Source organism: Arachis ipaensis, chromosome B5, assembly GCF_059453495.1.
Source record: "Arachis ipaensis isolate K30076 ecotype BB chromosome B5, ASM5945349v1, whole genome shotgun sequence".
Taxonomy (NCBI): domain Eukaryota; kingdom Viridiplantae; phylum Streptophyta; class Magnoliopsida; order Fabales; family Fabaceae; genus Arachis; species Arachis ipaensis.
Genome location: NC_142440.1, coordinates 13,154,204 through 13,179,020, shown reverse-complemented (window position 1 = coordinate 13,179,020; position 24,817 = coordinate 13,154,204). Strand labels below are relative to the sequence as shown.

The 24,817-nt window shown below is 32.7% G+C and overlaps 1 pseudogene; it reads left to right on the top strand.

The window, feature by feature from the left end:
* The first annotated feature begins 1,088 nt into the window (after nucleotides 1-1,088).
* Nucleotides 1,089-2,232, top strand: LOC148563408 (uncharacterized; annotated as a pseudogene).
* The last annotated feature ends 22,585 nt before the right edge of the window (nucleotides 2,233-24,817 follow it).

Below are 24,817 nucleotides of genomic sequence, written 5' to 3'. Positions count from 1 at the left end.
CTTATGAAATACTTAATAATAGTCGATTCTATCCGTTTTTTAAGGTACTAACTCTTTTGATTTACTTAGTCACATTTATATAATTATCAATGAAATAATTATAATATTGTTATGTTAATAAGTCAATATACTTTCCCAAAAAAGGATTGCATTGGAGCCATAGATGGAACTCATAGTCGTGTGAAGGTACCAAGGGTGGACGCCCCTCGTTTTCGCGGACGAAAAGATCACCCAACACAAAATGTTTTAGCGGCCTGTGGTTTTGATATGAAATTTACTTATGTGTTGTCCGGTTGGGAAGGAACTGCCTCTGACTCAAGAATATTGAAAGATGCTTTAAATAGGGAATATCCACTTCGAATTCCCGAAGGTCTGTGCTAATATAATTTACAAAATTAGCTACATAAAGTTAAATTTATAGTCATAGTGTGTTATACTTTAATTTTTGTATGCGACTGTTGTAGGAAAATTTTACCTAGGTGATGCTGGATTCATGCTGAAGCCTGGGATACTTACACCATATAGAGGTGTTCGGTATCACCTGAAAGAGTATTCACTACGTGAGCCACAAAATCCTAAAGAACTATTCAACCACCGGCATTCTTCATTAAGAAATGTTATCGAAAGATGTTTTGGAGTTTTAAAGAAAAGATTCCCAATTATAGCTGGCGACACTGAACCATATTATTCATTTGAAACTATGAGAGATATTTTTTTGGCATGTTGTATACTGCATAAATTTTTGATGGGTGTTGATGTTGATCAATCTATAATTGATGAGGTTGACAGAGAATTGCTACAAGAACGCAATATAGATAGATCACAACCAATTCAACAACGTGATGAGGAATATAGGCATGCAGCATTATTACGAGATAACATTGCGGTTGAAATGTGGAATGTGTATCAAACATTATGAGTGATTATACATTTGATATATTTGAATATGTATATATATGTGTAGTTTATTGTCAAAGTTGTTTAATTGGATTTTTTAAGAAAATGTTACAGGTTAAATAATTCCTAATAAAGGAAATAAAACAGAAGCAACTCAACCTTCTAAAGACAACTTAAGATGGTCTGATGAGATGGATGAAGCTCTGCTAAATGCGTTAGCAGAAGAAGCATTGAAAGATAATAGACACGATGGCTCGTGGACAATTGAAGCATATGCAAATGTTGTGAAGACTTTGAATATAGCTATAGGCCCGCACATAACGAAGAACCACATCAAGAATAGAATGAAGACACTGAAAGATCATTTTGCTGAAGCGTATGACTTATTTCATCACTTAAGTGGATTTGCATGGAATCTTGTAACTAGAAAGTTTGAAGCTGAAGAAGAAGTGTGGCAAGACTTTATTAAGGTATCATACTTTTTTATTACTTATATCAGTGATGAAGTGAGTCACAAAATAATTTTAACAATTTTTTATGTAGGAGAAACCTCAAGCAGAAAAATGGAGAAAAATGCAAATTAAGCATTATGATATTTTGAAGGAGTTGTTCGGAGCTGATAGAGCTACTGGTAAAGGGGCTGCTACTTCACGAGAAAGGATTCAACAACTTGATAGAGATCCCATTGACTTGAATGACTCTTTTGAAAATGTTGGATTTTCTGACATAGATGTGAATACGGGACATGATATCCCAACATTTTCTGCTAATTTAGATTCACCAAGTGCTCCTCATGGTCAGCCAAATCAATTAGGAGGGAATTCAACTTCGAGAGGTACAAAGCGTAAGTCTCCTATGAATGATTTTTTGGAGGCACGGTATGAGAAAGTTGCTTTGGAAATTACTACCATGGCCGATGCTGTAAAAGAGGGTAGTTATCTGTCTAGCAAGCTACATGACGTGGCTCAGAGGCAGGTTGAATCAGCTGAGAGACAAGCTTCTGTGGCTGAGAGGCAAGTTTCGATCGCCGAAAAACAAGTCTCATTAATTGAAAGACAAGTCGCGATTGCTGAAAAAGGATTAGCTATTATGCAACAAAGTAGGCCTCGCATTTACAGTGAATCAGATGTATAGGATATGTTGACTGAATTAGGTCTAGTAGATTCATTTCGGATGCAATGTTATCAGTTTTTATGTGAAAATGAGCAAAAAAAGCGCCAAGTTTTTGGGATCCCACCTGAAATGCGACTGGATGCACTTTTTCATTTCATGATTGCTGCTGGTGTTCGCTTAGGAGATATGGTACTTCCAGAAAACATTCATCATTACAGGTAAAATTTTTATATGCGCTTAATCTCTGGTTAATTTGAGGTTATTGCGTTTAACAATTGATTATGTGTTTCTTATTGTCGTAAAGTATGACTATATCTTCATATATTTGAACAAGAGATCATTTTCTGTTTTATTTATATTAACACATGGTTGGAAATCACTTTTTGCTGATAATTTGAGATTGATTGGTTGTTTGAATAGAAAGATATCAATAAAATAGATTATCATAATCAACTCTGATCTTTGTGTTAATTTGTCTTTGTTGTATATGCTCGTGCAGGAATCCTAAAACTTGAAAATGTTTGGGACCAATGAGTACAGAGGACAATTAGAAATTCATCATGTGTTAATATCTTTAACTTGGAAAAACTTTATTTTTTTGAAATAGATGGGTACATATGACTCAAGCTATGTACAATTGATTTTTTGGACGTAGACCTATGCTGATTACTCCGACCATGAAGAATGACCCTTTTGGAAAGTGTTGTGTAGTGATAAAATGGTACTATATTAGAGTCCTGGTCGTTGTTACGTTTTTTATGTTTTGTTATATGTTTATATAAATTGTATATGATTATTTGTCACACGTAGTAAGAAAGAAATGCTAGTCACTTTTGATAATATTTTATTTTGTAAATATAATTTAGTGGAACTTTTTCTTAAATATGATTAAGGAGATTAATGATGTAGAGTATGAGTAGTTTTTATTATTCTTTTAGGAAATTATTTATTTATATGTATTTAAAAAGAATGATACTAATTTTTATTTACGACATTCAACGACAACAGAAAAGGATAAATTCAAAAAAATATTATTGTTAATAAAGATAACACTCTAAAATTCTTAAATGTAATTGGGATCACTTTTTTTTATTTTAGAAATAATTTAAATATATTGGTATATTATAATTTATATATAATATAATGAAGGGTATTTATGTAATTTCACTTGTTTATGATTTTCTCTCTTCCTACTTTTCCTTTCATCCAAACAAAAAAAAAATTTCCTCCCATTTTCTTTCTATCTATTTTCCCTTCATCCAAACAACATAAAAAAAAAAAATTAACTTTTCCTTTCATTTTCTTTCCTCTCATTTTCCATCATCCATCCAAACAAAGTGTTAGTGAGTAAAATTCTTTATCTTGTTAATGTGTGGGTTCAGCATAAATTGACAATGAACTTTCTCCAATTCAAGAATCAAGTCATAGTTAGGGGTGTTCAAAACCGATCCGGATCGAATAAAACCGGTCAATCGAACCAAAAAAATTAAAAACCAAACAAACCGATAACCAAAAAATCGAAAAAAAATATCATATTTTGCTGTTTTTTTGCGGTTCGGTTCGATTTTCGGTTCTGATGCTGAAAACCCTAACTGAATCAAACCGAACCGGCCACTTAAAAAAACTCTAACAAAACCAACCCCCTCCCCCCAGTGACGGACCCAGAAAATTTTAAAAATGGGGGTAAAAATATATCTTAAAATAAATTTTGTTGAACATTGTTGATTATATTAAAAATATAATAAAGATAAAAAATTAAAAAAAAGTTAGTGAACACTTTCGGTCTTAAAATACTATTTATAATTTATAAAAAAAATATGTTTTCATTTCTAAAATTTAAACTTAAAATATTTTAAGTAAATTATAAATAATTTGTCATCATAACTAATTTTATTTTTATTTATTTTTATATACATTTAATAATAAAAGACCGAATCAATTGGCATGTTAGCGCCTATTAATACACTAATATTTATAATTTGAAACTATAATATATATATATATATATATATATATATATATATATATATAAATACCATAAAAAAATAAATCTATATATGAAAAATATATTTATATCAAATAATAGAGACTTAATTTACAATTATTTTTCTCTCTTTCTCTTTGAAATAATTATTTTTTTTATATATTTTGTAATTTAATTTTGATATATTATTAGATTAAAAAATTTATACATTTATTTAATTATATATTGTAATTTAAAAATATCTTTTACATTTATCACGTAAATAATTATCTAAAAGAATAAATATAATCAAATAACTATGTAAAAAAATATACATATTTTAATATATCAAAATTAACTTTCATGCTTTTAAATAATTGTTCTACTACTCATTATAATTTTCAAATATTAATTACCTCACGTTGAATTAAGAAGTTTATTTTTTATAATATTTATGTCATAAGATATTTTTTAATCTAAAATAGTTATTACAAGCAAAATTATTTAAAAGATAAAATTAAAAAATATTATATTATTTTAAAATAAAAGATATTAATTAATAGATAAATGCTATTTTTTTATCTCAACTAATTTTTTAAGACAAAAAGAATACTGATAATTTTACTTATATTTAAAAAATAAAGATTTAATTTGATAATTAACGAGTTGATTGGATTTAAAAAATTATATTATCATTGGTAATTAATTATTTTATTGAGTTAATTTATTTACTTATTTTTAATTTTGATATTAAATCAAATTTAACAAAATAAATATTATTATATGATAAATTTAATAAAAAAAATTATTTTTAACATGAATCTCAAAATAAAATTTTATAAATTTTTTGTGGGACAAAAATAAATTATATTAAAATAAATATATTAATTTATATAGAATTATTTTTTTTTAAACCTAGTGGGGGCAAGTGCCCCCCTCCTCTAAAGCTTGGGTCCGTGCCTGCCCTCCCCCAAAACAGACCTAAACCTAGCACCGCTCCTCACTCTCTACCAGCGAAGAAACCTCAAGGCTCAAGCCCCACTACCCCAGCCGAACCCCTTCCTCCCAACAGCGTCGTCCTCCACCGTCCACAGCACCGTCGCCGACTCGCGGGCAGCAGCACAGTGGACAACATCCTCATGGACGGCACCCACAGCAGCCTTTTGCGTCATTGCCGACAGCACCCAGCCACCCACAGCACCGTTTTCTCCCTCACAGACAGCACCCAGCACCCACAACACCGTCTCCTCCACGCCGAGTTTATGGAGCCTCCGAGCCAGGTATTCAGTTTTATTGTTCTATATATTTGTTGCTTGATTGTTGATTGTTGTTCATTATTTTATTGTTGATTTTTTGAAATTGCTAGTAATTGATGATTGTTGTTCATTGTTCATGGTTGATTGTTATTCTTTGTTCATTGTTGATTGATGATTGTTATTTATTACTGATTTTTTAATTATTTGTTCATTACTGATTGTTTAAAATTGTTAGTAATTAGGTTGATGAAGGTAGCTATTTTGTAAAGTAGGTCAATATTATTCTTTTTCCTCTTATAATATTTGAAAGAAAACTACTTTCTGTTTCAGGTTGGGGAGATTATTAGCAGATTTGAGAAGAAGAGATTTTAATTGAAAATGTAACTTCTTTTGTTTTTGTTACTACTTAACACACGTGCTAACAATTTAGCTTAGAAACTCCACAAATTTTTAGCCTTATGTCGAAAGGCACTATGCTGACTTATCTACAAAGCATTTCTTTAATAAATTGGTCTAATACATTATCTCTGGTTCTATTGTTGCCATGGTCTGGGAGGGTAAAGGTATTGTTGCAACTGGCCAAAAGTTGATTGGAGCAACAAATCCCTTAGCATCTGAGCGTGGAACTATCCATGGTTACTTCGCCATTGCATTGGAAGGTAACTATTTACTTAAACTCATCTCTATCTAACTGCATGGTTTCGTATGTGCTTTCCATAGATCTTGATCATAGGTATGTTAAGTAAATTTCAAGTTGACAAGTAAAATGGTTAATGTTGTAATCTTGTTTTTGAAATAATTGGTCAAATTAATCATAAAATCAAGTACACTTTAAATAAAGGTTGTAGTGGTCTATGTGTGTGGATCATTTCTGATTGGAGTATTGGACCATGTCAGTTGTAGAATTTTAACATTGTTTGAATAAGGTAGCCCTAGAATGGGTCCTAAGAGACGATGGTGAAGATTCACCTGTGACACGATCAAGTGCTTTTTCCAATTATTATTGTTCTTATTAATTATGTAACTGTGTTTTGATTTCAGATTGGTTTGCTTAAAGAAGTTTCATTGTTTTGTTGGAGAGGACACCAAAACGTGGCTATCTATTGCTGGAAATTTGTTTTTATTTTTTGTTGTGTTGACTATTGAACCTTTAAACTCCTTTAATTGTCGTATTTTAATTTCTTTTGTCATTGAATTTCATTGGATCAAGACTTTTGTTAGTTATGGTGTAGTTGTATACTATAATTTCAATGTTATCACTTTGTGAAATAGTATGACATGTTTTTGTTTGAATTGATTAAAAAACCGAACAAACCGAACTAAACTGAACCGCAGTTTAATTGATTGGATCGGATGACTTTTCTCTAAAAAATTGAACCAAACCGCACCGCGAACACCCCTAGTCACAGTTGTTCCACTTCAAATATTGATTTTTTCTTTGTGGTATAGCGTTTGGTTAGTCTTAGACATTTCTTGCTTTTAATCACTTTCGATGTCGTCACTTGATCAAATCGAAATGTCCTTGATTTTTCCTTATTATGAACTATGAAGCTTATGATTTGTGTCAAAAAATTTTCATAACTGCATAATTTGCTATATCTATTGGAGATTTTATAAGAATGAAAAATATCTAACACTTTTTATGGTATATGAGCAAAACATCTAGAGAAAAGTAAAAATTTATTTCCTTTCAATAGATATCCAAAGTTGAATTATTTTTTAAAAATTATGTACTTTTGTTTAATATGCTTCTCTTTTTCTTTTCTTTTTTTTTTTTTGTAAAGTTGATCTGATAATTAATTTTGGCAGAAATGTAAGTGAAGGAGGGAGTGTTTCAGCACCAAAAGCATCTCCTGAGACTTGGCAAGGATTGTTATGATATTCTTAGAGGAGAATAAGAATGTTGCTGCTTTGACAACTAAAACTAAGGTCAGAAAGTTATCAATTTTGAAAAGGGCTGAAAAATCCCTGAGTAAAGAGGTTTTATAATATTAGGTATTTCCTTATTTATTTTATTATTGTATTTAAGTTTTTAGTAAATTTTAAAACTAACTTATTCCAATAGTATTTATCTGTTTATGTATATGATGGAAAAACATTTATTTAGTATGTGTGATTAAGCACATGTGATTAACCAAACTTTAATCATGTTTATTTGGACTTCGATCAACATAATTACTGTGTCCTTATAAATAAACTCATGTTTTATAAGAATAAAAAAGATGCACATCTTTACCGCAGCTAAAAATAATGTGTAGAAATTAAAGACTATATAAACAAATGCCATTTTGAATTATGTATTTTCTCATGTTTCATTATATAAGTTTTTCTATTCTAAAGAGATTATTTATATTTGACCAAGAATAAATAAAATTTTGTTGATAGAAAAACAACTACATATAATTTTCAGAAATCATACATGTATTTTCATAAAAATATAGATAACCTTATTCATAAAATAATTTTATGTAAAAATACATCTATTTTTTATGATAAATTTTATTCTTACAACACACACTTACAACTTTAACACAAAAGCACATTCTTATAAAACTACATATCACTTTTATTTATAAAAATATTTAACAACTTAAAAATCATATAAATATCCACTCACATACTCTAAAAAATAAACACATCATATACAACTTTTTTCATGAAACATATTTATGTCACTTAAAAGTCATTCACACTTCTTCATGTAAGAATACATAGAGCTTTTATTTTTGAATATTTTTTGTCTTGATGTGATCCACTTGTCTTCTTACTTCATTTTGAATTCCATGAAATCTTGCAAACAAATTTCATGAACTACTATGCTAGTCATTTGCTAAAATTTAAAATAGCTTTAATGTTAAAATATATTGCTTTACTCATTTTTATTAGCTATACCCCTTAAAGTGCATCCTTTGTTATTGTATAAGATAGGTGATTTAAATAATAAGTCTCACATCCAATCCAACTATAAAGAAATATATGAGAACTAACATTAAGATAGCTCGTCAAGCAATACTTACAAAAAATGTTATTACCTTGATTTAGTGATGATGTTAATTCAAGTCTTCTCCTTTCTAATAAGTATTATTACATAATCACTTAGTACATATGTTTGGTAAAAGTGAGAGGAAGAAAAAAAAAGAGATATAAAATTATGTGAAAAAAGATAAAGAAAATGTGTAAAGTGAATGTTAATTAATATATTAGATATAAAAAAATAGTAAATATAAAAGGTCACTACAAGAAAATGGAACATTTGTAACAAAAATTTTGTATCAAATTTTAAATTGTTACAAAATTTTTTTTTTGTAATAATTGGTGATTGTTACAAAAGAATAATGTTTTGTAACAATCCATTTTTTTGGTTACATATTATGTTAGTTTTTGACTTTTTGTAACGAGTTGCTGTGTTGTTACAAAATAAAGTAAAGTAGTTGCAAAAATTCGAAATATTTTGTAACAAAATATTTTTTTGTTTCAAAAACTCTAAGTGTTTTGTAACAAAATATCTTTTTGTTTCAAAAACTCTAATTATTTTGTAACAAAAAATTAATTTGTCACAAAATTCAACATTGTTTGTAACAAGTTATTTTTTGTCACAAAATATAAGTATATTTTATAACAATTTTTTTTCAAAATGTTAAATACTTTAAGAGTAAAAAAAATTGTTTATATAATTTTATTTTGTTTCAAAAATTAAAAAAATTGTTTATATAATTCTTTTAAAATATATTTTACATATTATTTTTTACATAGTCATTAATTTATAAAAATTGTAAATATTATTTTATATTCTTTTAGAAAATTAGTATATAATTTTAATTAATAATTAGATTTTTAAAATTAACTAAAAATTAATTTGTGAAATTTAAAGAAATTTTATTAATTTATAAATATAAATAACAATAATTAAATATACCAAAAAAAAAAAAACTAAGATACTAAAAGCAAATGTGTAAAAAGTGAAAGAGTAAAGCTGTAAAAAAACCCTAAGTCCCCACCCCTCACTCTGAGCCTCACTTTCAACTCTCATATGAGCGCCGTCTACTCTGCGAAGCAAAATGGAGCTGCTGTGGGAAGAAGAAGCACCGGCGTAGCCCCCGGAAAATGCCTGCCTTGTCGTTGTGTCCTCTGCAAGCACCGTTTCCTCCGTCGTCGTGTCATGTGCGGGGCGTCGTGGTTTTCGTTCCGTCGTGTGCGCAGTCGCCCTGTGGTCGTCGTTGCGGGGGGTCTTTGTGGTGGTGGTCATCGTCGTTGTGCGTGGTCACCGTCAGCTCTGCTTCTCTGCTGGAGTTCGCATCGTGCTCTGTCTTTGGTAGCCTGGTTCAGCCGTGCTTCGTTTGTCTGCTGCCAGTCTGGTCCGATTACGTTTCTGCTGAAGGTAAGTATAGTGCAGTTTATTTGAGTATTGTTAACTATGTTGTTAGTTGATAATCTTAACTGAAATATTGAACCCTATATTGTTAGTTGATTCTGCTGATGTTGTGGTTGAAAATATTAGTGTTGCATAGAAAAGCTAAACAAATTGATGTAACATTATTAACCTTTTTCTTTTACTGTTGCATGAAAGTTAAATTTTATCTTCATTTTTGAATCACAAATTGGATTGTGCAGGATGATATTAGCTATATGATCAATGAATCCTACGATTCTGAGAATCCTATCACTCCAAATGAAGCTTTTTTACTTGTGAGAGGTGAGAAAAGTGGGGCAAGTTATGGCATAAAGGTTTCGAAATCTAAGTTAAGGATTCAAGCACAACTTGAAGAGGCAATGCAAGACCGTGAGGAGCTAACAAAGGAAATAGATGTGCTCAAAGAAAAACTTGAAGAGCAACGAATACAGCAAGAGGAGGAATTAGCTCGAATGAAAGCTCAATTGGAAGCTCAACAAGCCGTTGTGAACTCTTTCATAGCGCGCTTTGACAATGAAAGAAACTAGACAATTAAAGGTACTCCTAAAATTGCTTATGGTTTAAATACATATTCCCAGATGATTCATGTATTATTAGTATAGTTTAATTTGTATATGGATCTATTTATTACATTTTACTTGTGTCATGGTTGAGAAATGACAAATGTCCTATTATTTGGTTTGATAAATTTAGTTGTGTATTGGCTGAGAAATAAGTAGTGAATTGGTTATTTTTTATGGAACCGTAGACAGTGAAAATATCCAAGTTTTAGGGGAGGTTCTGCCAAAATTTTTCTAAACATTTTGGATAAAAGTTAATGAAAAAAATTATAGTTGGTGTTATATCTTGTTTCTAGTTTTGTGTTGTTGCTTTTTTTCTTATCTACAGGAGTGCTAAAATAGTGATAATCTACTACCTTAAGGGCTCAAGAATATTTTGATTCGTAGATACACTAATCTATGTTAGACTTGTAACTTTTGGTTGAACTTGTACAAGAAATATAACTTGTAGAACTAATAAATGTACTCACTAATGTTATTTTGTTTTAAAATAATTTTAGTTAAATGAAGCATGTTTGAATTATGTATATTTTTATATATTATATAAATGTTGACTTTAGTAAAGTATTTAATATATCAATTAATTAAAAAATTAATTTAATAAATTATACATGCAATTTGTATTAAAAAAACGGTTACAAAATAAATATTTTGCTTTTGTAACTAAAGAAAACAAAATTTACAAAATCAAGTTATCTTTTGTAGCAAAATTTTATGATAGGAAAAAAATATTGTCACAAAAAATATTTTGAAGATCAGAATTTGTTATCACTTTTGTAACGACTTTCAGTTTTTTGTATCAGAAATTTGTTACAAAAACTTTTTGTAACGGGAAATACTGCAATGCCCCCTTTTTTGTTACAAATTCTTTTTATTTCAAAATTCTGTTTTTTTGTAATAATTTTTTTGTTACAAATATTGCTTTTTCTTGTAGGGGGTGAGAATGAATTAGAATTTAACTCAATTTATACCTATTAAAAAGAATTTATTAACATTGAAAATATAAAGTAACTTATATAAAATTAAAGAAAAAGAGAATATAAAAAATAATATTTAAAAAAATCTTATAATATTATATAAAGAAAGAAAATTATTAAGAGATAAATTTATAATAAGAATTTTATGGCATAAGAGAAGGTAGAAATTACGTTATTATTACCCATTTATTACATAATAAATTATAAGAATAGTAACGGGTCTTTTTATTTTGTAAAGGATTAAAAAGTATTTTAAATCAATTCTGTTGGGTAGACAACGGAGATTGTGAACAATGGGTTACACTTTCGACCCATATATAGAAGGGCCAAAAAAAAAAAATAGTCCATCACAAATTACCTTTCTAACAACCCTACTTTCAATCATCCACCTTCTAATCCTTTTACCACTACATATCCCTTCCCTAAACCCTCATTGTGCCATTGGTCCCTCCCTCACCCGCCAGCTTTAGCGCCGTCGAGCTTCTTCTCCTTTAAGAATGTCGATTTAGAATGAAAATAACTATCCACATACCTAGTAAAATAAGCATCTAATAAATTTCATTGTATCTACTTAAATCCAATCCAAATTAAATAAATATCCACTTTATAATAAAAATAACCATCAACATACCTAGTAAAATGAACATCCAACAAATTTTATTGTATCTATTTAAATTCAATCCAGAAGTTTATTTTTCCTGCAAACAGGATGTTTATTTTTCATGCAAATTGAATGTTTGTTCGCGAATCACATTCCAAAAAAGGGGGAAGAAGAAGAGGAAGAAGAAGAGAAAAAAGAGGAGGAGAAGAAAAAGAACCACGATAGCAGAGGGAGGGCGACGACGAGATAGTAGCAACGCTGCCCAAGAATCACAAGGTACGTTCCTTTTGAATCCCTAGCAATCATTCCTTCCAAATCTACATTACAACACTCATGTATTATTAATCTCTTAAATAATTCTTTTTTTTTTGTCTGAATCGACGCAGTGAGTGCTCTTAATTTGGGTCAAAGAGTGTGGCATCGTCAACTATGGCATCTTCTCGCTTTCAGCTCCTCAAACAAATCCTTGGAAACCGCTCCACCGTCACTAGATTTTTTCTTCTTTGTTCCTTCCACAACGGATTGATGCCTCCATCGATGGTTCACTCTCTAGCGACTTTTAACGAGAATTATGGTGCCTCGGAACGACAAACCGATACAACGCAGCAACAATTCCACGAGAGGGTGGCGCGACACCGCATCAACGCTGCCAAGGAAGAGTGGCAAGAAAACAACAACAGCAGTGAATTGGCATTTGGATGGGAGGCGCATTGAGCTGAGCGTCGGAGAGAAAGATACATCGGACTGATGGGCGGAGATGGAGGCGTGTCGGGTTGAGCGACAGAGAGGAAGACTGTTGGGATAAACATCGTGTGAGTGGAAGAAGGGGAGTAAGAGGAGGGTTGATATGGAATGGAAATCGTGATGTGACGATATGTTGAGAGAATATTTCGTTACCTAACCTTAATACATATTCAAAAATTAATTATTCTAATAAATTGAGAATTAGATTTTAATAATTAATTTAATCTTTTTTTAAACTGTTATTCATGTTGTTCAACACTTACATTATTCACCTATATTTTCTCATATTAAATAGAAAGAGGAGGATTAAAAAATAATTTAGTTAGATAAGTTGTGTTCAAATTATGTAAATTAGCTATTAAAGCTGACGTAACAGAATAGTAGAAGTCTAAAACACTAAAAAAAAATCTAAAGATTATTTCTATCTCTCTTTTAATAGATTACTAATAGATTATTTTAGAACGAAGGGAAAGTTTGAGCGACCTAAATTTGGTGGTTGTAGTGCAACACTTTGGCTTTGCACTTGTTTACTAAGAAAGAGATGTTGGAGCTAATTTTGCTTTTGTTGCCAATGTTAAAATATTTTCTAGTGAAACAATATATTACAAATTTCTCTTTTTTCTCCTCATAAGATGTTGATGCCTTTTCCATTGCCATTCACAGGTTGGATGGCACCCTGAACATAAGACTACACGCTGCTTTTTCATAGAACGAACTGATGGGACTGTGGAGGATTTTTCATACCGGAAATGCATTCTTGGTGCTCTTGAGATTGTTGCCCCAGATAAGGCAAAGACCCAGAAGAAAAAATGGAAGAAAGATGAATAAGCTATCTCTGCTTGTTCAAGAATAATAAGTGACTGACCACTTGATCAGGTGACAGCCACAAACTAAAAATATGAAATGATGATCATGGTGGGTGATAATAGTGCAACAACTCTACAAGTACAAAATACAACGTTGTTTTTCTACCTTTGATTTTGAAGGAGGAGGTGTCCCAAATCAGTGGTAGAGAATCACAGTTGTTTTTTGTGAGTTTAGAGTTATGTCATTGGCCTTGCTCCAGCAAAAAGCTGAGCGTTCATTTTTGTTGTATACTATCAGGAAGTTAGTAGCTAACTGAAATGTAGCTTGTTTGGTAGAGGCGCTGCGCGGCAAACCAAGATCAAAGGGGTAATATTTGTGCAGCAGCCAAGTTTGAAAGGCAATGGCCATATGTTTTTGTAATATCATAACCTAACAAACTAGTCCTTTTTATGGTAAAGATGGAGGGATCCTTACCGTTAGCTTCTTTTTGCTTCTTCTACTAATACTTTATTTGCCTCCTATAACGTCAGGAAGGCAAGGAAAGATCCAGTGGAAGCAGCAACGAGAAGCATGAAAAGGTTTGCCCCGGACCACTTTTATTCTTTACATACTTTGGCAGTTAGATACATTCTTCTTTGGGCTGCTTCCTTCAAATTCAATGAGTGCCTCCTCTCTCCATTCTCTGCCCCTCTTGCAAAAATAATTTATGCTTTCTTTAAAAAGAATGATATATTCTAAATTTTGTTTACAATGTGAATGAGTTTTCATCGGCCTGCTTTGCTTTCCTTTCATTACAGGATGGTGACCACTTGGCAAAGGATAAAGGCGGACAGGCCTAGAAGTCATGGAAGATCAAGAAAACAAAACTGTGGAATAGATATCTCTTTTATTAGCAGCTATGATTTCTTTTTATCATTTTTAGTTTGAATCTCTTCACTTTTTGATGATTGTTGTATTTGTTTGGGGCCTTAGAATAACTTTTCCACTCATGGACAGAATCCTATTTCAAGAACAACAATAATCGACAATTTGACAATGAAGCTATCATAAATAATTCTTTTTCTTCCGTTTTCTAATCTAATAAGGCTGTTTTTTGTTTTCTCTCTATTTTCAATTTGTCATTCTTAGTTAGATTTCCTAAATCGCAATTCGCAAAACAGCATACGCTTTTACCAGAACGCATATAGAAACACCTGCAATAGAAAGAAAAATAATATTTTACACATTTCACAGTACACTAAGAATTGTGAAATATAGGCATGTAAAGAGAACCGAAACGAAAAGTAAAAAAAAAATGATTTTCCAAAGATGACGCCAAATTAATTGTTATTGCAAGATGAGTATATATTTCAATTTCAAACAACATTAAGGTTTAATTTGAATAAACAGCTTAATTACTTTTTTTTAAAAATAATTTAAATAATAAATATTTATATTAAAAAAATTTATAGATAAATTTTTTGTGTTTGGTTTTTTAATTTTAAAAATATTTATTTAAAAAAAAATATAATAATTTTTTTTTATTATGAGAGAAATAATATTTTTTATTTTTCTATAAGTATTTAAATAATTTCTTAAAAAATTATAATTTAATTTTAAAATTTATACCAGATATTAATACTATTATTTTTTATAAGTAAAAAATTTAAAAAAATAACTTTTAAAACTTATCAAACGAGTTAGTAGGACAAATACCTTCTAAAATACAATAAAAAATAAATTAATTAAAGATTAAGTAAATAACATCAGATGTCGTCTGCCCGTAAATTGATTGCTAATAATTAATGATGGTTTCAGTGGCTAAGAGAAGGGGGTTGAATCTTAGCCCTCTTTTTGCTTAGTAACACTTGCTGGCCTTTGAATTAACTTCAGGAGACTTTTTGAGTTTTGTCTCGTCCCTAGCCACGAGACTTTTATTTTTGTCTCGTCACTTGGCACGAGATTTTTCTTTTTGTCTCGTCACTTGGCATGAGATAATTTTCAGTTCTAGCCTCTGTGCAGTAGAAATAAAAATGGAGTAGAGAAGAGAGAAAATTACACCCAGATATATCCTGGTTCGGCTGCTAAGTGCAGTGCAGCCTACATCCAGTCTCCATCACAACCATGATGGAATTTCACTATAATCTTCATGATTACAAACTGTAAAGTGCTAACCCAACTTACAAGGGAATTCCCACAGAATCATGAAACACAACATAGATGAACAAAGGAACTCTAAGGACATCTATGGCTTTTTCTTTTAATTTTGCACTCTCTGCCTTTTTCCGCTCTATGACTTTTTCATACAAACCTCACTGTTTTTCTTTTTCCATGAGACTCAAGACATGACAAAATTAAACAGAAAAATATTAAACAGAATACATTGAAGGAGAAGAAAATCTGTAAGTTTAGGTAGCTCTGAGAATCCTGTGCCTTGCACTCTCACTGCTTACTTCTAACTCCTTGCTCCAAACAGTGGTTGTTCACTCTTTTTATAGAAGAGAGAAGCCTCCACACTTGAAGCCAAAAACCCAAGCCAACTTCTTATTCTCCAAGAAACAGAACCGGTTCGGCCACATAGAGAGAGAAGAGATAACCATGCAATAACCAACATGCTATTACCTCTAGTCCTTCCTTGGTCATCACTCTTCATCAATCCGAGCTCTCCATCCTTGGCTTGCTCTCCAAGATGGATTTCTAGCCTTTGATGCTTCATGATGATGATGACTTTATCTGCTTCAATCTCTGCCTCTTCCATCACTTCGCCACTCTAGCTACTTCCTGTGGTGGTTGAGCAGAATCAAAGACAAGCCATCTCCTCCAAGAATCTCACCTTGCTGGCCGAATCTTCTTCTTCCATTTTTGGTATGGAGAAGCTAAGATATCATCACCATATCTTACCATTCTTGGTGAATATCTCAGCCACAGCATACTTTTATTTTGTTATGTTTTCTTACCATCATTGTGATGGTCTTGTTGCTTGCCTTCCCTTCTTTTTGATAGCTCCATGTAGCTTCCATGGCATCTATTGTTTCCTGTGTAATAACCGAAGAAGAGAAGCAAATAGAGAGGGAAGAGAGAAATTTGAAAAGCATTGTATTAGGAAAGAGAATGAGATTAAATGAAATGATTCTTTCCTTGCTGAGTAGCGTGTAGCCATAAGTGCTACAATCAAATCAAGTGTCTTGTTTTCTCTCTCATAGTTCCCATGCAATAAATGACAATGTAATGAATTTTGGAATCCAACACATGGTGAAATGCTTGGATCCGTTGGAAGCAATTTTGCTTTCTTTTTCCATTGGTTTCGGATCATGCATGAGGAACTTTCATCAAATATAAAATTGGGCTTAGTTGCAACAACATTTAATTATGGCCCAATAATAACATTTGCTTTCCTGATAAATTTTTTGGATCATGCATTGAGCAAATAGGAAAGCATTCATTTGGGCTTGTAGTAATAATAACTCAATCTGGCCCAATTAGCACAATAAATAATTCAGCCATACTCATCATACATTCTAGCATCAAACCAAAGCTGAATTTTTTATTTAATTGGGCTTGTATCAGAATTCTATTTTCGGCCCAATTAGAAACCTGCATCATAAAATTATTAATTAACATATGTTAAATGAAAATCAAATTAATAATTTTATAATTAATTATTTCAATAATGTTTGTTCATCATCAAAATTAAATTAGAGTTTTCCAAACTCATCAATCTCCCCCTTGATGACAAACATTATTAAAATTGAAATGGAAAAAAATTTAAAGATTGAGTAAAGAGTACTCCCTTTGAATTTGAATTTCTCCCTCTTTCAAGTTATCACATGGCTCCCCCTTAATATATACCATTGTTACCAAGAGAAGCACCAACCTGTAACATTTTAATCAAGCTTCAAGTAACAATGTTATTTAGCATATTCATTACATGATGCTAAATGCTTGATTTATGAGCAGATTTGGATGATATTCAAGACTCATTTGATATCATAAATTGATTTTCTGCTCAATCAACAACCACAAAATCTTTTGAAAATCAATTGCTGTTTTAAAATATTTTCCAATCAAATCAGAGCACATTACAAAGAAAAAAATATATTTTTTTAAAACATACACGATCACATCAAAATATGGCAGCAGATTATATTTTACATAGTTCAAAGAAACTACCAAAAATAAATTGTCAAACCTACATGTTTGTCAAGATGAATCTAAAAATTTCAAAATGAATGTGCATATTCCTCAAGGTTAACTAACAGCCAGTCATTCATGCAATCAAAACAAATGCATTGCTAAAACATCATAAATCAATAGCAGTAATCACAATGCAGTTTTCAACATCATTAACATGCTTTCATCAAGCATAAAAAAATATCCTTTTAACAAGGGTGATCATAAATTTTCAATAGAAAAATTTCATCCCCTGTTTTCCAGATTTTTCCGATTTCAATTTTCCTTTTCTCCCCCTTTTGTCATCAAAGGGGCACCTGCAAGATGTAACCCAGATCATAGAAAACAAAGTACTCAAAATATAATCCAAAACATAATCCAAAGTATCACATAGTTATACTACTATCAGTCCTCAACCTAACATAACGAAATAACAAATTGAGCCAAAGTGTGCCAATATCAAATAGTAACCAGAAAGTTAATCATCAGAAAGATTAAAGTCAGATCCCTCAGCTCCTGCATCACTACCAACTTCATCCATCAAGCATTAGACCGACCCTTTCTTGGCATTTCTTCCAAGCCGACTCATTTTCATATGCAAGTTTGCGAGCAGACTTGTGAAATTGAACCATGAGTTCAGACATGTTGGAGAATTTTGTGAGAATTTCTCTGAGAGAACCGGTCGTCTTTGAGAATTTTGGGTGGCTCTCAAAGTCGTCATCAGAAGCCATTGATTTCTTTCCCTTTTTAACAGTCCCGCCTCCTTTGATCATAGAGACCTTGTTCTCTACATCCCCATTGGTTAAATCTACCTTAAAGTACTCAAAAATGCACGTGAGAAACATTCCATAAGGTAGATTAGCCTTTTTTTGTACTCTTCACAGATTCCCACATGTGTCTAATCATAATATAACTAAATGAAATGGAAGATGAAGTAACAAGAGCAAATATTATGAGACAGTCAAATACGGTTATCCTGTTGTGAGAACTACTTTGAGAAGTGAGAATGTGAGTTATGATGCGGTGCAATAGGGAGTTAGTTGGACCCAAAGCCTTGTGAGTAGGAACAGTTCCATCCAGGCCAGACAAATTTTCACAAATTTGATGAAGAACTTGCTTGTATGTAACCCCTACATGTGAATCCCATTTATCACTCATGTAAAACTTTGGCCCTTCATCAATGTATCCAAGGGCAGAAGCAATGGTTTCAGAATTCAGGGTGATATGAACCCGTTTCACATAAGAATGAAGGCTGCCATCAATAAACCTCAGATTCGCATAAAACTGTCTCACCAACCCTGGGTACACCATTTTATGAATGAGGAGCAATGGTGACCATTTGAGACTATCAAACAGGGGCTGGAGACTGATTCCTTTGGAGGCCAGAGACTCGAGATTTACTAAGTAAGAGGGGCACAGATGCCGTTTTTCTAAAATTTCTTTGTGAAATTCATAGAAAGCGCACGTAGAGAACCTTGAAGGATCAAAATGTGAGTGTGGTTTGTGAAACTTGTTCTTGAACTCCATTGAACCAAGGTTAGTGGGTTCTCTGGTTTCATGAAGCACGAAACCCTTGGCCTTGTGAGAGCTCTTTTCGGATGCATGGGGGGTGGATCTCTTCGGTGGTGATGGTGGTGGAGACGGAATAGGTGATGTGTGAGACTCTTCTTCTTCTTCCACGGGAGCTTTTTCTTTCTTCTTCCTTGAAGAGGTTTTGGTGGCAATGACTTTTCTTCTCATTGTGTCAGTTTGTTTTGAGGGAGGTGAGGGTGACGATGATGATGTAGAGTGAATGTGAATGTGAGTGTGTGATTGTGGAGTGGACTGTTTTTGAGAGAATAAGAGCCTTTCACTTTTCCTGGGAGCAGTTTTCTTTTTCATGGTTAGGAGAAAAGAGAAGTTGAATATGAAAAGGGTGAGGAAGGCCGAAACAGAGTGAGGGAGGAGGGAGGTTAGTGGTGCAATAAATGTGGATTGGAAAGAGATGATGGGGAAGTTAATGACCATTATGGCGCAGTTATTAACCAAAAGGGGTTTAAAAAACTGAAAAGGAATTTCCTTGAATCAAGGGATTAGTTGGAAGGAAAGATTTGATTTGACAACATGCTTCTTCCAACAAGATTTGAAAAGACAACCAAGAGATTTTGTGATTTTATTTTTCAAAAGGATGAGGAACTAACTAAACTGTCATGGTGGGGTCAAAAACTATTAGGTGGAGCCCATAGAAATTGAATTCTGCGTTGCCTCCCCCTTAATTATAGCTCTTCCATCATGTCCTCATTTTTATCTCGTCCAAACCTACGAGACAAAACTGAACAGAATCAAATATTCACAAGTTATCAATAGAACTTAAATCAAACATTCCCAAACATTTTCTCAAGGTACAGAATCTGTCTTCACAGAGGGGTTTTGTAAAAATATCAGTAATTTGGTCTTCAGATTTTACAAATTGAATATCAATAGTACCCTTTTGCACATGCTCTCTAATAAAATGATATTTTATCTCAATGTGCTTGGTTCTTGAGTGCAGAACAAGATTTTTTGAAATGTTTATAGCACTCATGTTATCACAAAATAAGGGAATACTATTGATTTTTAATTTGTAATCTTCCAATTGTGTTTTTAACCAAATTAATTGAGAGCAACATGCAGATGCGGATATGTATTCAGCTTCAGCTGTGGATAAAGCCACTGTGGCTTGCTTCTTGCTTGACCACATGTTGAGTGAGCTTCCAAGGAAGCAACACATGCCCGATGTGCTCCGTCTATCCACACTATCTCCCGCATAATCTGCATCACAAAACCCTACTGCACAAAATTCATCAGATTTAGGATACCACAAGCCATAATCACAAGTTTTCTTAATGTATCTAATGATGCGTTTAACAGCCGTAAGATGGGATTCTTTTGGGTGAGATTGAAATCTTGAGCATACACCCACACTTTGAACAATATCCGGTCTAGAGGAGGTAAGGTACATGAGTGAACCTATCATTCCTCTATACCTTGTTTCATCCACATCTTGGCCATCATCATCCTTTTCAAGTTTTGTGTTAGGATGCATTGGTGTACCCATTGATTTGGAATTTTCTAGGCCAAACTTTTTGATAAGTTCTTTTGCATATTTTCCTTGGTGAATAAAGGTACCACTAGGAGTTTGTTTAATTTGGAGGCCAAGAAAGAAAGTAAGCTCTCCCATTAAACTCATCTCAAACTCACTTGTCATGAGTTTTCCAAACTCTTCACACAAGGATACATTGGCCGATCCAAATACAATATCATCAACATAAACTTGAACAAGGAGTATATCATCATTAGATGCTTTAATAAATAAAGTAGTGTCGGTGGTACTCCTTTGAAAATGATTTTCCAATAAGAAGGCACTAAGCCTTTCATACCAAGCTCTTGGAGCTTGTCTAAGGCCATAAAGAGCCTTAGATAGTTTAAAAACATGATTGGAAATTCTTTATCTTCAAAACCGGGGGGTTGTGCCACATACACTTCTCTATCAATAAATCCATTAAGGAAAGCACATTTAACATCCATTTGAAACATTTTGAAACCTTTATGGGCAGCATAGGCAAGAAGCAACCTAATTGCTTCCATTCTAGCTACCGGAGCAAAAGACTCATCAAAATCTATACCCTCTTCTTGATCGTAACCTTGGGCCACTAATCTAGCCTTGTTACGAACAACTTGTCCATCCTCACCAAGTTTATTTTTAAATACCCACTTAGTACCGTAACTTTCTTACCATCCAGATGTGGTACTAGTGTCCAAACCTCATTCTTGTCGAATTGGGCAAGCTCTTCTTGCATTGCTTTGACCCACGATGGATCTTCAAGAGCTTGTTTGACATTGTTGGGCTCCATTTGTGACAAGAAGGCAAAATTGCTTGGTTCGGATTGTCTTTTGGTGGAGGATCTTGTTGTTACTCCTTGAGAGGGATCACCAATTATGAAGTCATGAGGATAACCCCTCATAGACTTCTATTCTCTAGGCTTCTGAAGTGGTGTTGAGCTTTGATGAGTTTCTGGTGGTCCGACTGTTTCAGTTTCTCGTATCTGCTCAGGAGATAAAATAGAAATGTCTCCTCCAATCTGACGAGACAAACTGGACTGGCAGATTCTTCATTTTGAGCAGATTTGGAATTTTCTTTACTTGTTCCAGCCTCTTCACCATCTGAATCATTATCTATCACAGCACTAGGAATTAAGTTAGAATCACAAAAGGTAACATGTATGGATTCCTCTATGGTTCTATGCTCTTTGAGATAAATTCTATAAGCCTGCTTGTGATGGAATATCTAACAAACATTCCTTCATATGATTTTGGATCAAACTTTCCAAGGTTTTCTTTATTGTTAAGTACAAAGCATTTGCATCCAAAAACATGAAAGTACTTAAGATTTGGAGGGGTTCCTTTCCATAGCTCATAAGGAATTTTCTTTAACCCTTTTCTAATGATTGTTCTATTCAAAATGTAACAAGCTGTATTTACCGCTTCAGCCCATAAAAATTTAGGAATCTCATTCTCACAAAGCATGGCCCTAGTCATCTCTTGAAGGCTTCTATTCCTTCTCTCAACTACCCCATTTTGTTGAGGTGTTCTAGGGCATGAAAAGTTATGAGAAATTCCTAAGTCATCACAGAATTTTTCAAAATCTTGATTTTCAAATTCTCTTCCATGATCACTTCTCAAATGAGCAATTTTTAAATCTTTTTCATTTTGAATCTTCTTGCAAAGGGTTGAGAAAGCATGAAAGGCATCATTTTTATGAGTAAGAAAAAGTACCCAACCAAATCTAGAGTAATCATCTACCACCACAAGACCATAGTGTTTACCTCCTAAGCTTTGTGTTCTTGTAGGACCAAAAAGATCAATGTGTAACATCTCCAATGGCCTTTTAGTAGAAATTCCATCTTTTGGTTTAAAAGAAGATTTTACTTGTTTGCCCAATTGACAAGCATCACAAGTAAGATCCTTATCAAATTTGGTATTTGGAATTCCTCTCACCAAATTTTTTTTAACTAGCTTAGAAATTTGGTACATGCTAGCATGACCCAACTTTCTATGCCATAGCCATTTTTCAGATTCAAGGGATGTAAAGCATGTTACATTTTGTTCTTTTAAGTCCTCAAGAGTTAACCCATACACATTATTACATCTTTTAGCTTCAAATAAAATACCCCCAGTTTTCTCACAAACAACCAAACATACAAATTTCTTAAAAATAACTTCAAAACCCAAATCACACAATTGACTAACACTAAGTAAATTATGTTTCAAGTCATGTACAAGAAGAACATCATTTATACAAGATGAAAAATTTTTACCAACTTTCCCAACAGCCACTATTTTTCCTTTTGCATCATCACCAAAAGTGACAAGTCCTCCATCATATTCATCAAGCTTTATGAAGAAGGTTGTCTTTCCGGTCATATGCCTAGAGCATCCGCTATCCATATACCACATATTTTCTTTCCGTTTGGATGCTAGGCACACCTACAAAACAAGCTCAAGTAACCTTAGGTATCCAAATCTTCTTAGATCCTTTCACGTTAAACAATCTCCTATGTCCCAAACCATTGTAATCAAAAACAACTTTGTAAACTTTATTACCAACCATTCTTTCACCAAAAAAGCATTGAATGGGGAAATGACCATTTCGGTTGCATAGCCTACAAAACCTTAGAGTTGCTGTTTTGTTAAAGTAGGTGGGTTCTTGAAATCTTGTATCATTAGAAGATGAAGCAATGTTTTCAAAATGAGATTTTTCTGCAGATTTATAAAACCCTAACCCAGCTTTATCATAAAGAGATTTTTGACTAGCCAAAATTTGATTAAGATTTTCAGAACTTTGAGTGAACTTGGCTAAGTCTTCCTTAAGCCTTTTAACCTCTTTAAGCAACTCTTCGTTTCTTTTAAAACAATCTACATATGCAAGAACGGAATGATCACTTTCACAGCTCTTGATTTGGGCTCTTAACTGCTTATTTTCTTCAATAAGATTACAAGCAGTTTCGGCCTCCCTTACTTTTTCTTTAAGAAAACTGTTTTTAGCTTTAAGAATGGTGATTTGTTGTTCAAGATCTTGGTTATCAAGCAGAAAACATATTTTTTCAGAAAGGTGGTTTATCATAAGATGAAGATCTTCAGTATTAGGGTTATGAAAGACTACCTGATCTATGTGATCTGCCATGAGACATGGTTGGGACTTGGTCTCGGTTTCCTCATCATCATCATCTGAGTCATTTTCCAAATCTTCCCATGAAGCCATCAGTCCCTTCTTCTTTCCTCTTTTCGGCTTCTCCTCCTATTTCAACTTGGGACAATCAGATTTGAAATGCCCCCAATTCCTTGCAGTTATAACAGGTTACTTTGCTGAGGTCTTTCTTCATTTTCCTTGAGTTGCTGCCTTTGCCTTTGAGCTTCATCATTTTCCTGAATTTTTTGGCAAATAACACAAATTCATGTTCAGAGGAGTTATCACTGGATTCATCATCCAGAGGGTTAGTCATAGAAGAAAAAGCAATTCCTTTCTTTTTTGAATCTTTTTTCAAATAGGTATTTTCAAAAGTAAGAAGATTTCCTCTCAAATCATCACAAGTCATGGAGTCTAAGCTACTGCTCTCAGAGATAATTAAAGCTTTTGTTTCCCACTCTTTTGTGAGGCATCTCAGCACTCTCCTCACAAGCACAAAATCAGGATATATAATTCCCAGATCATCTAAGCCAACAATGATGATGTTGAAACGTTCAAACAGCTCATCAATAGATTCTCCTTCCTTCATTGCAAACATTTCATATTCTCTGTTCAACATATCTGTCCGAGTCTTCTTTACAATGGATGTTCCTTCATGAGTGATTTGTAATTTGTCCTAGATTTTCTTTGCCGTTGTGCATCGTGATACCCGCCGGTATTCCTCGAAGCTGATAGCACAATTGAGTAGGTTTACATCCTTGGCATTTAGCTCCACCTTCTTCCTATCTTCCTCAGTCCACCTTGCTTCTAGCTTAAGAGAGACTACTCCTTCAGCATTGATGGTAGTTGAAAATTGAGGACCATCCAGAATGATCTTCTAGAGTCTGTAGTATACTGCTTGCAAAAAAATTTTCATTCTCTCTTTCCAATAGGTATAGTTTTTCCCATTGAAAAGAGGTGGTCTGTTACTTGACTGCCCTTCTGTAAGGTTGTAGGACACCAGATTAGAGCCACTGTTTTCTGCCATCTGGATCTTTTCTCCAAGCTGCAAATCTTGATCTCTTTGAGACCAAGCTCTGATACCAATTGATGGTTTCAGTAGCTAAGAGAAGGGGGGTTGAATCTTAGCCCTCT